The 15,374-nt window shown below is 38.3% G+C and overlaps 1 protein-coding gene across 3 annotated transcripts in view; it reads right to left on the bottom strand.

Moving 5' to 3' along the window:
- The window catches only part of GRID1 (glutamate ionotropic receptor delta type subunit 1), a 543,067-nt gene that overhangs the window by 409,131 nt on the left and 118,562 nt on the right, over positions 1-15,374 (bottom strand). The gene's annotated exons all lie outside the window — the stretch shown is intronic.

The raw sequence follows: 15,374 nt of genomic DNA, 5'->3' as shown, positions 1-15,374 counted from the left end.
TGGCATGAGGCCAGAGTTCAGCTGCTTCTGTTTAAAAAAAAAAAAAAAAAAAAAGAGGGAGGGAGGGGAGGAGGGAGAAGGGGAGAGCAGGATGGGAAATAGGTACAGAGAAGATATTTGTCCCTTCCTTTCTAGTTTACTTCTATGTATGAAGCAACAGCTACAACAGTTTCAACTTCCCAAGCCAGGAGGACTTTGCTAGCCCTTCCCTAAGGGAGATCAGAACCACAGGACAAACACAGCTGTGATAAATACATAAAGCCACATCCCCAGTGGACCACAGGCCGACCCAGTAACTGAAAGGTTGAGCTGTGGAAATATTACCCCTTTCCCAAAGGCACAGTTGTTCAGCCTTCCTGCACAAAACAGAGGAAGATGAGACAGAACAGTGTTTGGTCTTTTTTCCTACTTCCACATACATTTCTCAGCAGACACTTTCAGAAAAGATGAATCTTTGTGTACCTACTGCATCCTACATACAAGAAGTTTATTATACATCCCCACTGGGAGACTATGTCCATCTCAACAGTAATGAGGATGTTTCACACTCTCACCTGCTGCTCATACAGTACACTTTCAGCTCCTTCATGGCACAGGGAAAGAAGAAAGCTCTCTGGAATTTTTATTTGGTCCCAGGTGAAAACAGAACTGAACTTCAACCTCTCACCTATAGTTCCTGTGTTATAGCAATAATGATTCAAGCAACATATGAGCATTAGGTTTTGCTCTAATAAGTTAGATCACCCAAGAGGTGGTCCTAAACTACCAAGGTGGGGCTGATTGAGGGCACTGTAGGTCTGTTAAAACTCAAGGGGACTGGGAGTGAAAGCAAGAATTCCTATATTCTTCCAATTCCATTCCAGCATCATTCAAAGTAACTTCACACCAACAGAGGGGTTTTTGCCTTCATGACAAGACCTTGCCTTGAAAAGTGATGGGGGTTTTGTTTGTTTTAAATGGAAATTATCTGCATCATGGAAATAAAGATGTAAATGGTAAGCTGTTTGTATTGAAAAACAGGACAGTTAGTGTGCAATTCCTACATGAAAATGTCTTTCTCAAGTCATTAAGAAGCCTGCTACTTAACAGAGTAACTGGTAGTCCTAAAGTAGATGCACAGCTGGACAAGCACAAATCCCCTATTTTAAATTGGACTTACCCTTTTGAAGTCAGACAATAATTCCAATTTTGTAATTCCATTGCCCAGGCACTACATGGGTTGGAAATCCTCTCTCACAAGAAGGTGAATTCTCTTCCTCAAGTGTTGTTATGAAACAAACATTGGTTTCTGAGCCCTTCTAAAGCAGGGAACCAACTCCAGTAAAGGAAACTAAAAGCTACGTTGACATGAAATAAATTATTCTCTCAAATTTTCAATCAAGTATCACGGCAGCTACTGTAAGCAGACAGGAAAGCACATCAGAGAAAGTTAGAGACAGAACAACCGTGCCAGTCTTAACTGCCTGTGTTCAAAGGAGTGCGCTTTATGGCCGGGGAAGCAACTCGACTACAGTGTGATAGCAATCAGTCATACCTAGAGATTAAGGGTTTTACCTACAGAGTGCATGTATTGTTGCACATGTATTTTTCATAGAATGAAAATTCTTATAGAGCCTGCTGGTTTCAATTCATAAACCAAAAAAGCAATCAATGGAGATATGCCTGCAGATAAAAGCTGCCACTATTTCCCATACTTTTCCATTTTCTTTTAATATACGACAGATGAAAACAGGCTATTTGTTACTAAAGAATTTATGTTCTAGTCACTCCTTTTCCATAAAAAAAAATTACAGATCTAAATTTCCTATTTAAGAGACCACAGTTAGCTACAGCTTCATCACCAGCTGCGATATCATGCAGCGCAGATTATGTCTTTATATGGGGAAATAAGCACAAAAAGTATCTGGAAAGCTTGAAGGAAGAAAAACTAAAGCAAGTAGAAACATGGGGGGAAAGGAAACCTAAACAAGGAAATCACAATTGAAAATATTTGAAATAGCAGCAGACTTCTGTCATATATAACATTTTGCAGTAAGAGCCTGAAGGTTTGTAAATACGAATGCTGGTGTATGTTCTATGTCTCGGACTCTTCAAAGAAAGTATTTACGATGAGCGCTTGTGCGTATGCATGTCAAGCGCTGGTTTAGCTAAAATAGGCGAGTTCCATCTTGCATTAGTAGGTTAGAAGGAGTAAATGTATGTATGTGTTCAATGCATGATAAAATTCCAGTTTTCATCCTGGATGATTTACAGGAAGGAAACACATGATGTCAGCAGATCATCCAAACATGGAACAGACTGCCTGCTAAATAAAATCTGTTGGGGCTGCTGAACAAAAATAAGTTAATTTGGCATGTGGACTCCTAACCCCAGTTGCTCTTAATTCACAGACGCTTTTTTGCCAGACAAGGGAGTCTTGCTTACAAGGCATTCACAGGGTACTAGGATGGAAAGCAGATTCAAATACGTTTCATTCTTCCTCAGAAAAATTCCCCAAAGTGTGCATTGCACTGGAAAAAAAGCAGAGCAAAATGCCATCTGGAAGTTCATAATAGCATAGATCCAAATAATTAGAGTTCAGAGTTGCAATGAGAATCCCTTCCCTTTCTCCCAGGGGGTCTCCACAGTTTTGTTTCTTCTAAGTAATTCAGTTAGACACCTGAAAGCTTGTGAATGAATACAACAAGCAAGGCCAACCCTGACAACAGGCACTCTGAGGCTTGTGGGGCATATTTGCCCCTAGAGCTCCCAGTCCAGCCCTCCTGCTGCCCCATTACGAGACCGCAGCTGACCCACCTTGAGCACAGAGCTTGCACAATTGCATCAAGTGGTTTCTTGTCTGCACATCAGCATGGCCAGAAGGTACATGAAACCTCACAATGCGCAAGACCACAGTCTCCTTCCGCTTTCCCCACCTTCAACAGCATCCAGATACCAAGCTGCGCTCTTCCAGGTGAAGATGCAGGTGCAGGTCTTGGGAAGTGAAGTGCACAGTAGGTAAGCAGGTAAGACTGCACAGGGTTGGTGTCATGCTTCATGGAGTAAAGGAGACATAAGGGGGTCTCCAACAGGAGCAGCATTGCTTCCTCACTGCAGAGCCCTTTTTCAACCTATACAGTGCTGCTGAGGAGTTCCACATCAATGTCTTGAAGGATTTCCCTTCTGATTTCCATTAAAGTAGGATTGGGGGGGGGGGGGGGGGGGGGGGGGGGGGGGGGGCGGTAAATTACATCATGGTGACTTCAGTGTGCACAGATTCCCCAATTTAAGACCTTCAGCATACAGAGATCTTGGTGATTAGCGCTGTCCCAAGGGCTGCACACATACATACTTGAGCAGCCGGTTTGATTCACAGTTCCTTAATGACAGTGCCCATCTCTGCCTCAGCAGTTATGCAATTGTTCCCTTTAGCCTGTGACCTGATGACAAGCTAAGATGATGTGAATGAATGTGACACGGTCCATCCCCCCCTCCCCCCCCCCCCCTTTTTTTTTTTTTAATTCTTCTGGGATTACTGAGTATAGGCTGGCAGGGTTTCAGAGTAGCAGAACTTAACAACTCAATCTAGGTTTCTCAGCCTTACAAATCCTACTCTACGGTAGGGAAGACAGAGAGGAGTGATGGGTCAAGAGAGCTAGACTAGAACCAGTTCTTATAAAAAGCAAAACAATTATACCAAATCTTACTTTCATAACTAACATTTGAAATGCCCAGAAAAATAACTTTGTAATCATTATACTCTGAAAAAAATGTATAAATCTTATTTCCAATACGCATGACTTCTCATTTAATTAAAGCTGAATACGATAATTATTGTGTGTTAAATACCAATTTCAAAAGTACTGGAGTTGAAGAGCTATACAATAAATACGTACTGACTTCTGCATGCTAACAAGCATAACAGGCCTAAAACAGAAATGTGTACATTTTCAACCTTAGGAGGCTTTAATAAATTATCATTCCTCTTTTTCCTAAGCTTCATTTGCAAGATTTGATGCTGTTCCCTTTCTTCATTCATTTTGGCTAGCTATCTCCTTTACCAGTGAGGCTGATGATACCCTATAGCACATGAATGCTCTCACCAAACTCCTTTTGCTATTTTATACAGAAATCTTTCACCACTTACCATCAGCTTCATTATACCCAATCTAAATCCTGTCCAGTAAAGACCAGCTCTGTACTTCAAGAACCAGACGTTTGCAAGAAGAAAGGGTGTGAGAAGTCTTGCTTTTCAAATCTTAACCTCTGCTGCAGAATGAGAATGAGCACAAAAATATCCAAGGAGAATTAATTAGGTATTTTTCAAGCCTTGTAAGGAAGGGCATTCATCACAACTTGATAAGTAGAGAAATCATTAATTCTTAGCACTGCTTATTCAAGTTTCTTCTAGGCCAAGGACCAAATTCAGGTCCAGGGAAATGACCTGGCTGGAAAGGGAAAGCAAATCAAAAAAGCTGTAACAACTCCAGCCTTTTTTTATAAAACAACAATAGAAAGAGCCATTGAACTGCAACTTTGAGAGGGGAAAAAAAAAAATTAAAATATCTCATTGTATGAGATTATACAAACAGATTTTGAAGCAGTTTAAAACAGTATTAAAAACCCTGCTCTGAAGAGGAAGAAACTGAGTGATGGTGAAGCAAACTGGACATGCCCTGGAGCGTGAAAGAAGCAGGGACAAAGCTGAAGAGATCTCCTGAGTCCATGGCTGGTATTCTACTTGCTAATCTACCCCAACCACTTCTCACTACTGTAATATTGTAACTCCAATAAATGGTATTTACTAATAGAAGGCTTCAACATATTAAACTGGCAGAGTGCAATAACAAAGAAAAATACATCTCAAACAAAATATTGTAAAAGAATGGAAGAAACAGCCTCTTTTCTAACTATCCTGTTACATAGTATACTGCATCACAGCACAAGACGAACAAATGCTTTGCACAAGTGAGGCAAGAAGCAAAGCCTAACAAAATTGTATTTGGAAATATTCCACTTTTTTTCCAGGTCATATTATGCCTGAAAATAAATAGCTTTTTATACCATACATATTTCACAAAAACCTTTCCAGAGCCTCTCACCTACCAGCACACTACTTATTTGAGAACTACCAAAAACCACCTGTGCCCAATACAGTTACGCTATAACCACATCCTTCCTCTAGGATAAACATGAAAAAAAACCTACAAACCATACCTCCATTTGTGAGGTGATTAGCCATACAATATGTTTCTCAATTGTGAAGATGTAGCCTTCCATCTTATTCAAAGAGTAAGCCACATTTCCGAGATACTTGTCTGTTAGCAATTCAGCATTCCCTCACCTGAAATCACTCCTTCCCAGTAAGAAAGTAAACAACGCAATGTCAATTGACAGATTTAGGAACAGGTCTATGAATCCAGGAGGCTTCATGAGAATCACTCAGAGCATCACAAAACTTCTCTTTTCCCAAAATTTCTTTGTAGTAGTTGACCAAAAATGCTTTCTATGAGTAACCAGCTAGTTGGTGAGTTCCCTTCAGTTAATTTAAGGTAAACTATAAGATAGGTTGAGAGGACTGCTTAGAGTACCTGTTAAAGGCAACACAGCTGCATCACAAACTCATTTTATTATTTTGCTTTGCTTACTTTTTTTCTTTTCAACACCACATCACTGGCATAGTTTACACAGCACTGTGAAGTATTGTTACAGTTATGCCTTTTATGACATGGGGATGTCCTAAATGAGGCATATTGATGGCTCTGAATACTATTTAACTGCTAAGGAAAAGGTAGAAGGACAGGAATAAAGAGGTCTCCTATTAAAAAAACCAAGAAGAGTTCTTAAAATATTTTAAAAACCAATTATTTTATGATGAAGATCACAGAGAGATACCTTTGCACAAGTCTTTAGGTTCATCTCTAAAATACTTTGCCTTTATCTGCCAGACATAATTTCTAATAATTAAACTTCCTGGACTTCTGATTCTATTTTCTGCACAGTGACTTCACACTGACATCTTTTCAACATAAATTTCCTGACATACTACCAATTCTCTGCCAGCCAAGAGGCAACTTTCAGACAGTGAAACTGAATATTCAGCAGCTTTAACACTACTCCGGCAGGGAATTTGTAAAAAAAATTTGGAGGATGAAGAATTTAAAAGGAAAAAAAGAGAAAAATATTTTCTTACACATGTTTTAATAAGTTATTTTTGTTTCTGAAGTAGCAGACATAAAATAACAGTTAACAGTGACTGCAGAAGTCAGGAAGAATTGCTGTTAGACAATTTTTTGTATCCACATAGCTTCTCAAAGAAAATAATTTGAGATGACAGAAAATACAAGAGAGGGCAATAAGCATAAAAAACAAACATGTGGCTTGCTTTAGATTTAAGAGCACCGCAGGAAGAACTCGCACTGATTTATCCTATTTTTATGGAGCTTTGAAAATAAATAGTGTGATAGCAGGCAGAACTCCATCACCTGTTCCGCACAGCCAGGGAGGAGTCAGAGCATGCAGTGACAAATCCACTGCTATGCAAATCATTTAACAACGGAGACGCTGGGAAGTACAGACACTGTACTAAGGGAGGTGGCTTGGCTCCCTGGTGTTGGGTTTTTGTTTGAAAGCCTTACCTCTGAATACAATTTGCAGGGAATGAAATGACTCTACTTTGAAGAAAGGCAAAGACCATGGTTCTCTCCAAGCATAACCCACAATCTTCCTGATGGAAGAACTTTCACGCCAAGTTCACTGCAAGTTTTAGCTTTAAACAGCCCCACAAAAAGGCTTCTGAAAGCAAAATGGTTTCTATTCTTTTTTGGTATTCTTCCTCAGTACAGGACTTTTCATGCCTTTATAAAGAACAGCGAGATGCACCACAACTATTCTTTGGTAGAAAGAAAAGTACATAAGATTAATTGGCCACCTTCAGGCACTGAAAGAGATGAGCATTTGAAATAAACATAAGGGTAAGAAAATGAGAAGTAATTAACCTTTTTGGCTCGTCTGTCTCCCTGCGCTTGCAACCGGGCATGCAGCTTTGTCACATCAATGAAAAAGTAACCGATACAGGCACTGGTACTTTCATCAGCTCAGCATTCTTCAGTGTTCTCTTCGAAATGAAAATAAAGCATGTTCCTGTTCTGAACGATAACCAGCATGGATGTGAGAATAGAGAGTCTATTTCCAAAAGGCAAAATCCATCAAAAAAATGAATTCTTTATTACAGGAAGAGCTTTTGTGTCACATTTCAGCAACTGGTACAGGTGTGTATCAATGAAAAGTGTGCTGCAACAGTCATTTTTGAACCAATGCTCTCTATATGAGGTAACAATACATTTGGAAATAGGAAGCTCAGCTTTTTATCCAACCAATCCCCTGATTTTTTTTTTTAAATCTAAATCAGTCATAACTATCTGATTTACTGCAGGAATAGGTTAGATCACCAAAAGCCAAAGGGAGTTTTGGGTGGAAGTCTGATGAAGACTATCATTCAGGAACAGGCTTGCAATGAAAACCAAGTGAGACTGCTATTTAAATCATAGCAGGAGGAAAAAACCCAAAATTCTGCATTTTTCTGAGCAGAATATCAAGATAAAATCCTTTTGTATCGTCCTTTAGATTAGTCCCCTTGCACTTTGTTTTCCCATGATGTCAGCAGAAGACTCCTTTCAACAGAAACTACTTTACTTATATATGGCCAACTCTTGTTCTAACTAAAAATAAAAAAAAAAGAAATAGAAAAAAAGAAAAGCAACAAACTTGTCTTGCGTCACAGTGACACGTTGAGAGTACAATCCGTCACATAACCCCAATTCTAGGTGGAAAGACCGACACTACAAACAGCCAAAGAATTTCTGAGCTAGTTACTTGGGGTCAGTGTCATCTTCAGTACACGGGCTGGGAAGGCCTTTCCACAGCTGGACGAGTGATCCCTTGGACATTCAGCCGAAGAAGCAGAACAGCAGAGCTGGCTGGGGTAATTAGCAGTTGTGAGTTAAGGCCAAGAACTTGCTAGCCCAGAAACAGTTTTCTTCTTGGAAAAGAAAACTGAGGAGAGACCTGTGAATTCCATGTAGCCCTCCTGTCCCCTAAGCAAGGACTAAAAATCTTCTAACAACCGAACTGAAACTCACTTGTCTAAATTATATTAATCCCTACTCCTATTGTACTGAGAGGAAACTAGAACATCCTATAGGTATTTTCAGAGTGCACAACAGAGAAGAGTCCTTTTTTTCTTTAGTATCCTTTTTATCTTGGATAACAATGACATTGTAAGTGCACCCAGTGGCAAGAACCGTAGGATTTCAGATACATCCAGACTCCTTCCTCTTTCACTCCTGCCCATTTTCCCCCACCAGTCCCTGGAGTGACAATCTTTTGCAATTTGTTATATGAAAGCCTGTCAGAATGAAAATTTGTTCCCCATCACCATATAATCTCCGTTGATTAATGATCAGGAATCCCTACCCATTTACACAGATGCACACTTCTGAAAAATACAAGATCTTTTCAAACTAACAAAGACTTGACTGATTTGAATTGCATGTAATCTCTAGTCATCTCAAGCTTTAGTTTTCCTGTCCAAAAAGAGACAGCGATGTTGTCCTGGAGAGCACAGCCACTAATCTTGCATGCCTTGTTCCCTTCCTGCATCACACACACGAGGGGAAGATCGATGCTGTTCCTGCAGTGCAAAAACAAATAGTGACAGCAGGATTGCCAAGCTTTAAAGAGAAAACCTTGGCAGCACAAATTCTGAAAAAAAAAAAAAAAAAAGCAGTTTTTTTCTTCTATAGATCACTAGTTTGAATTTTGTCCAAGTCAACACTGCACAAAGGTTGTTACCATCTGATGCCTGATCTTGTGAGGTGCTAAATGATCTCAAGCTCTGACAGTTAGCAGAATCTCACCAACTTCAATCTCTAGAGGCTACTCTGACATGTGTGGAAGGGGTGGCTGATTGCATTTACCTGCTCTGAGCACAAATGCATAGAAAAGCTCCCTCGTTATAGCTGTCACATTTACATCCAGCTCTCCAGAGAGAAGTTAAAGACTGAGTGGCTCCAGTGAGTAAGTGACCTCACCTCTCCTGCAGCAATTCCCCGGGGACTGAGGCAGCTCATTGACAAAACTTTAAGATTACACCTATATCTGCTTTGCAGGTTATGATTTTCCCATTGGTTAATCAAGCCCTTTTTACAGAAGGCAAAAGTTAATGCAATAAAAACTAATAAACCAAGAAATTACCAAGTAACACCTTATAAGTAAAAGGAAATAGGGCTAGCGGACCTAATAATTGCAAAGAAAACATCAGATTCTATTGTCACAAGTGACAGCAGGAGTTTCTATTAAACCAGAGGAAGGGAAAAGGCCAGAATCCTAAGTCTGATGGAGATGAAACATTTCAGCTTTTATTAACATTCATAACACTTATTTCTCCATATATACCATCCAATGGGGGTAATATTCATACTAACATCTCTAACACTCCTAATCCCTGGAAGGATTCACAAATTTTTACAATGTTTTTTTATCCCAATGTTTAATTCTTATCCATTGCTCCAGCCCTAGATTTGACAATAAATAAGTACTGTTCTCGTCTCCAAAAAGATCACATTCAGTCTTGCTCCACTTGCAGGTTACAGCTTTAGCATCATAAAGCCCCAAGCAATTAGAAACGGAACTGCCAATAAACAGCAACACTTGCATGTAGCTCTGGAAGGTCCCCAGATACATGACTTGCAATGAGTTACATTTGTATAGATCATGAGGCTGGTTTAGATCGCTTTTATGAGATGTTTTAAAATTTATAAGTTTTCATTTTCCCCTCCCTTGGAGTCCAGTTATTAAGAGAGGCTTTATAGGTAGCAGGGAACAAGAAAATGACCAGATTAAAAACAAACAGAACAAACCCTGTAGAATATTTCAACTCCTTCATTCTATAGAAGAGGCTGCTTATAGGGAATACATTACAGTGTGGTATGAGACAGTGTTTAATCATTCAAGATACCTTTGGACGTTTCTGAATCCATGTAAAGTCTATGTTATACAATATGACATCAACATTAAAATTCATTTTAAGTATATAGTTCAAATTAGAAACAACTTTAGAACAAACATTTTGTTTAACAAATAGGTTTTAAATGGTAAGCAAAAATTTCTGGAAAATTAGGAATTTAACAAAAAGGTTGAACCCCTAACATTATAGATAAGTTTTAAGCTTTTTAATGCCATGAACTACTGCACATTGTTCCTGTTATGCAGAAGAAGATTCGTACTTAGTAATAAAAAACCCCACACACAAACCCAAAATATCCTTGTTCCAATATTTAGAATGGTTTATCTCTTATTCTCCTCTTGCTTTGGTATTTAAGAAACTTGAACTAAGTGGCTGAGGTTATTTATGGGGGAGGGAGGACGAATACCAATGAAGAACTACTGTGCCTCAAATAAATATACTTTATGCAGCTTAATAAGAATAAAGTACCACTACTGAGATTCAAATTTGATCAAACCAGCTCCAAGCTACACTGATAGATTAGGATCTTTGACTTATACATTTTCCTCAGAGGGCTTTACAGTTTTTTTAATAAATAGTTTAGTATTAATAACATGTAGTCTCCAGATCAGTTTAAGATACTTACTTTATCCTGAGGAACAAATCTTTGTTGTTGAAAATTATGCTTTAATTTATTAACTTCCTTGGCTTTAAAATCCTAGCTGCCTTAATTTACTAAGGTAGCATTCACCTCTATCTTTTAAAAGAACAGTTCACCAAGTGTAAATATACTAAAAAGTGTCTTGTTTTTAAGTAGAGAAAATAGCACTTACTGTAATTATTACCTTAAAAAAAAAGCAGCTGTAATAATTTACCCTTATATTTATCTTTCAAACAGAGAACTTAAGAACCATTTTTCAGTAAGTTGCAGACAATTCTCAAAAGCCATATTTTCAAATTAAATTGAATAGCTTAACCCATGTCAAAGCACAGAATTTTTAAAGGATAGATTTTCCCAACAAAAGAAAATAGACTCAGCACTTGAAAAAAAATACACTATATGTAAATGCAATTGCATTCTTTATACCAAACATAGGCCAATAACATTCACACAAATGGAGTTTTGTGACAATTGCAAGAGCAGGAAGCTGGACCAACCAAGCAAACACACTGTTAGAAGAACAGTCACTCACTCACTACAACACAATCTATTGAAGAAAATATTTCCAATTTAGAGAGATACTTTAAAAAAAAAAAAAAAAAAACAGCCAAATCTCTAATAAAAATATGTAACATAACCACCGTTAAAAACCAAAACAAAGCATACAAAGGTCCTGGCATACCCAAGTAAGAAACAAGTATCTTGAAAAAAAGTCATCAGCAAAGCCCAAATATCTGTAAGGTAGTCAAGCACTGCTCTCCACTCACATGGAAATTGGGTGGTAAAGAGCAGATATAGAACAGATAAGTGACAATTATATTTAAAAGTTCAAGATTTTTTTTCCAAACAAGTCTTGTCTGTCTCAGTTTCATGAATCCATACGTCAACCAAGGTAAACCATTAGCCTGGCAAAGCTGCCTCAACAAGACAGTCTCTATAGCTTTCAGCTCAAAAAAAAAAAAAAAAAAAAAAAAAGGATGTAGCTTTTCCCTCCCCAGTTCACATGACCAGAGGAATCAAGAGAGAAAAGGAAGATAGGGCTAACTTTTATGTTGAGTTTAGAGCAAAGTTCAGAATTTCAGAATTGCATTTTTGGATGTAAAACCCCAGTAGGACTTGGTCATTTCCCTATCCTCCTTTACCATCTTTCCACTTGTGGCTCCTTTCCTCTGGAAAGCTTAAAAAAGGTAGGTAAACAAACATTAAGCTCAAATGTGAGGCTCCTGTTGAATTCACACAAGGTCATGACTTGCATGCCTGCTCAGCGGTTAGACAAATACCACATGGTCTATACTGGAGGGCACTGTGCACAAGGTCTTCAATCAACCAAAACATCTCTCATTCAGTTTAAAGAACAGAAATAAGTTTTAAGCACATGAGCCTGTAAATTCATTCCCCAAAAGACCCAATTAAATTTGAAATTTTTGCACTCCTTGAACAAAGATGAAATCACATTAGAGGTCATTCATTGCCTTATCAAAAGGCAGCGATATAACTGTATATAATTGCACGCTCAGTCAGATATGAGTGCGTTCTGTCTGAAGCATGATAAACACTTTTCAGAACTGTAGTCTAAGTGCTTAACTCTTTGCAAAGCCAGGATCTTCCATGGCAACTGCCAAGGGGCCACATAAATATAAACACACAATTCTGGTAGTACTCAAAAAAACCCCTTGGCTCCTTCAGACCAGACCACACAGCACATACTAGTGTTTGGTTGGCTTCTTTCCACACTTACTGCCAGAGACCTATCATAGTTGAAAAACTGTAATTATCTATTTCTCAGTATTCACTCCCCAAGAACACAGGAGTCATGCAGAATATTACAACTCAGCTTCCAATATGGTATCCAAGACTTAATGTGTTGCACATAAAGCACTAACTAACTACAGCTTGCAGGTACTTGGAACATGCCATTTCCCAGCATATAACAGCTGGACGTTTTACATTCAAGGCTCTGTTAAACTCACGAGTACTTTATCAAACAATTTGGCATCCAAGACTCTCTAGCACTCTGAAACATTTGTAATCTGCCTCATACATTGTTCCATGAGATAAGAAGCTCAGTATCTGCCCTACTGCTTTATGAGAAGGTTAGCCTTTCCCTAGTTTGAATAATACATCAGTACTAACAGAAACGCTTATTCCTTGAGTGGCTTCCAAAAAGTTAAAAACTTCATTCTTTTCAACCCAGTCCACTACAAAATAGTAGTAAATCATCTTTATTATAAGTGCAGACTATTTCTCCAGCTACATTTCCCTTCCAAAGAACAAAACTGTCTTGTTTATAGTTTAACTAGTGTCATTCAACATCCAATACCACAAAAGGCTTCTAACCCCTCCATCTAGTTCCATGACAAATTGTCACACAGTTCAAATACAGAATAGCTGTAAAAAGTTGATATCAACAATGTGTGACTTTGAAGTATCCTAGAAAAACTTTTGAGGTAGAGCAATGTTTAGCACATTTGCTTTTATTGCTTCAAGTAATGTTGTCCAATTGTTCTCCAGTTAAATAATTTAGCAAGATGATCAACCAAAAAGCTTAATTAAGATATGCTGTCTGGACAAATCATGTTGCAGTCCACTTACTGCTTTAACAGAACACACTTTCTAAAATTTATTTTTCTGAAAGCAAGTGTAAGTCTCCACTGTTCTATGGTGGTTTCACCAGGGGGGTGGGGGGAGAGTATAGCAAGTAGTTCTTTAAGCAGCAGAACTAGTCAAGTGCCATTTCCCATGGATTTGTGTCCTGAGAGTAGCTGATTTTGTAATCTAAAGCATGAACTGTTTCAGCAAATACAATGGATTCCACAGCCAAGAAGCATATAAGACTGTCCACCTGTCTAGAATTTCTGTTGTCTTAAAAACAAGGGAGCATGTCCCCCAGGTGCGGGGGCTCCTTTACAGCAGGGAACACTAACAGGATTCTCCCCAAATCAGCCACCTCTTCTTTGATTTTGCCCTCCTGACAAGTTCAGCTGAAATTAAACAAGACTAGAAACTACAAGGGAAGAGGAAATACACATGGCAAGCACAAATGAGTTTCCTTTGGAAAACAAGATAAAATGGTAAATGTAATATGAAAGGTTTCTCTTAGCTAGTAATTCGCATAGAGCATAGCGTAATTATAAAGCAGAAGCATATACTATGTTCTGTATGCTACAAGTTCTTGTCAAAATTGTCTTAAAATTCACATTTATATTAATGTGTGTACATATATTTGAACATAAATGTCTTTGATTACACGCACATATAAAAGGCAAAACAAGGTATACTATTCCCCCTTTTGGCTATTCAGGATTATTTCACCTCTGAAAAGAACACAAGCCTGAAAACACCGAGTTACCCAGTCATCTCATGCAAGAAAAACAATGCTGATCAGAAACAAAAAAATACAAAAGGAACCCTTTTGAAGAAAGGAATTGAGATTGAATTACTTTACCCAAGAATCACTACTCCATATTTTACTTTCTTAATAACATCCTATGTTATGAGACAAAAAAAAAAAAAAAAAAAAATTTGAGTTCTGCATCAAAAATGCATCATTCATAAAAATACAGTATTGTAACTTCTAGTGAGGATACATAATTTTACATTTTGATTGACAGTACTTTCATCTAGTAGTCCTTTCACAGTTTTCATGTTACTTTAAGATATGAAAGTTCTTACAAAAGACCTACCAAAAAATGGTAATAGCATGGGTGTATGGGATTTTTCCAGTATGCTGGATTCCCGTTTCCACTAGGGAAAATAGCTTTTTGGCATGGCAAAAGGTGTAGTCCAGCCTCCCAACGAAAGGACACCAGGCACGTCAAATGGCATGTCAAACCATAGAAAGGTTTGGTGTGCTCTCAAACAAGAAACAACACACAAAAATCACAAATCATCTTCGTGGATAAATAGTGGCAGGAAAGCAGAAATGGCACGCTATCCCCCACAGTCACAATGGCACAACAGGCTCTCAGAAAAAAAAAAAAAAAAAAAATATCACCCAAGAGGCAGATTAAAAGGAATCTATAAAATGTGATGAAGAGGAAAACTGGAACAGTAGGAGAGAAGATGAAAGCAATACATTCACACAACCTTAATTAGTGAATTTGGGCCTGGCCTCACCTCATCCTCCCCCCCAGTCTGCATTTGCTTAATCTTGTGGAATTCAAACTATCATTTTCTCTTAATATTCTTATAAACACAGCCCTGAAATGGGCATTCAGTTAATCTTCGTTATTAGGAACGTGACACATGCAACGCAAATTGCTAAAGCTGCCCCATTTTGCACTGTAAGATCGGAGCAGGGACTGGGACCTGGGGGCTGATTATCACAGTCTTGAGTCACTCTCCCTCACTTCCTTTGTCTAGCAAACATAGAGTATGCAAAGTGGAACTCCTCCATGGGAAATACTGAAAGCAAAATAAACCTTCCTATAATCACTTACAAAGCTGGCATTTACCTTGCTCCTGGAAGAGTTGAGAGATGTCTAAGTCTCATCAAAGGAGAGATTAAAAGATGTTTCTCCCATATCTCAGGAAAGCACCCTACTTGTTTCACTAACTACTATCTGATGGAGCGGTCCTGTCATAATCATCCCTTGTCCTTTGTGAACAGTGGGAAAGGTGAAATTTTCATTTATCCTCATTAAAATAATAAAAATCCAAGTATAAATAGTTTTATTCAAATGAGAAGCACTTCTATTCTGATGCTTTCACTTCACCTCAATAGATACT

The sequence above is a fragment of the Pelecanus crispus genome, chromosome 10, assembly GCF_030463565.1.
Source record: "Pelecanus crispus isolate bPelCri1 chromosome 10, bPelCri1.pri, whole genome shotgun sequence".
Classification (NCBI taxonomy): domain Eukaryota; kingdom Metazoa; phylum Chordata; class Aves; order Pelecaniformes; family Pelecanidae; genus Pelecanus; species Pelecanus crispus.
Note: the sequence above shows the minus strand (reverse complement) of the source record. Positions and strands in the feature narration are given on the sequence as shown.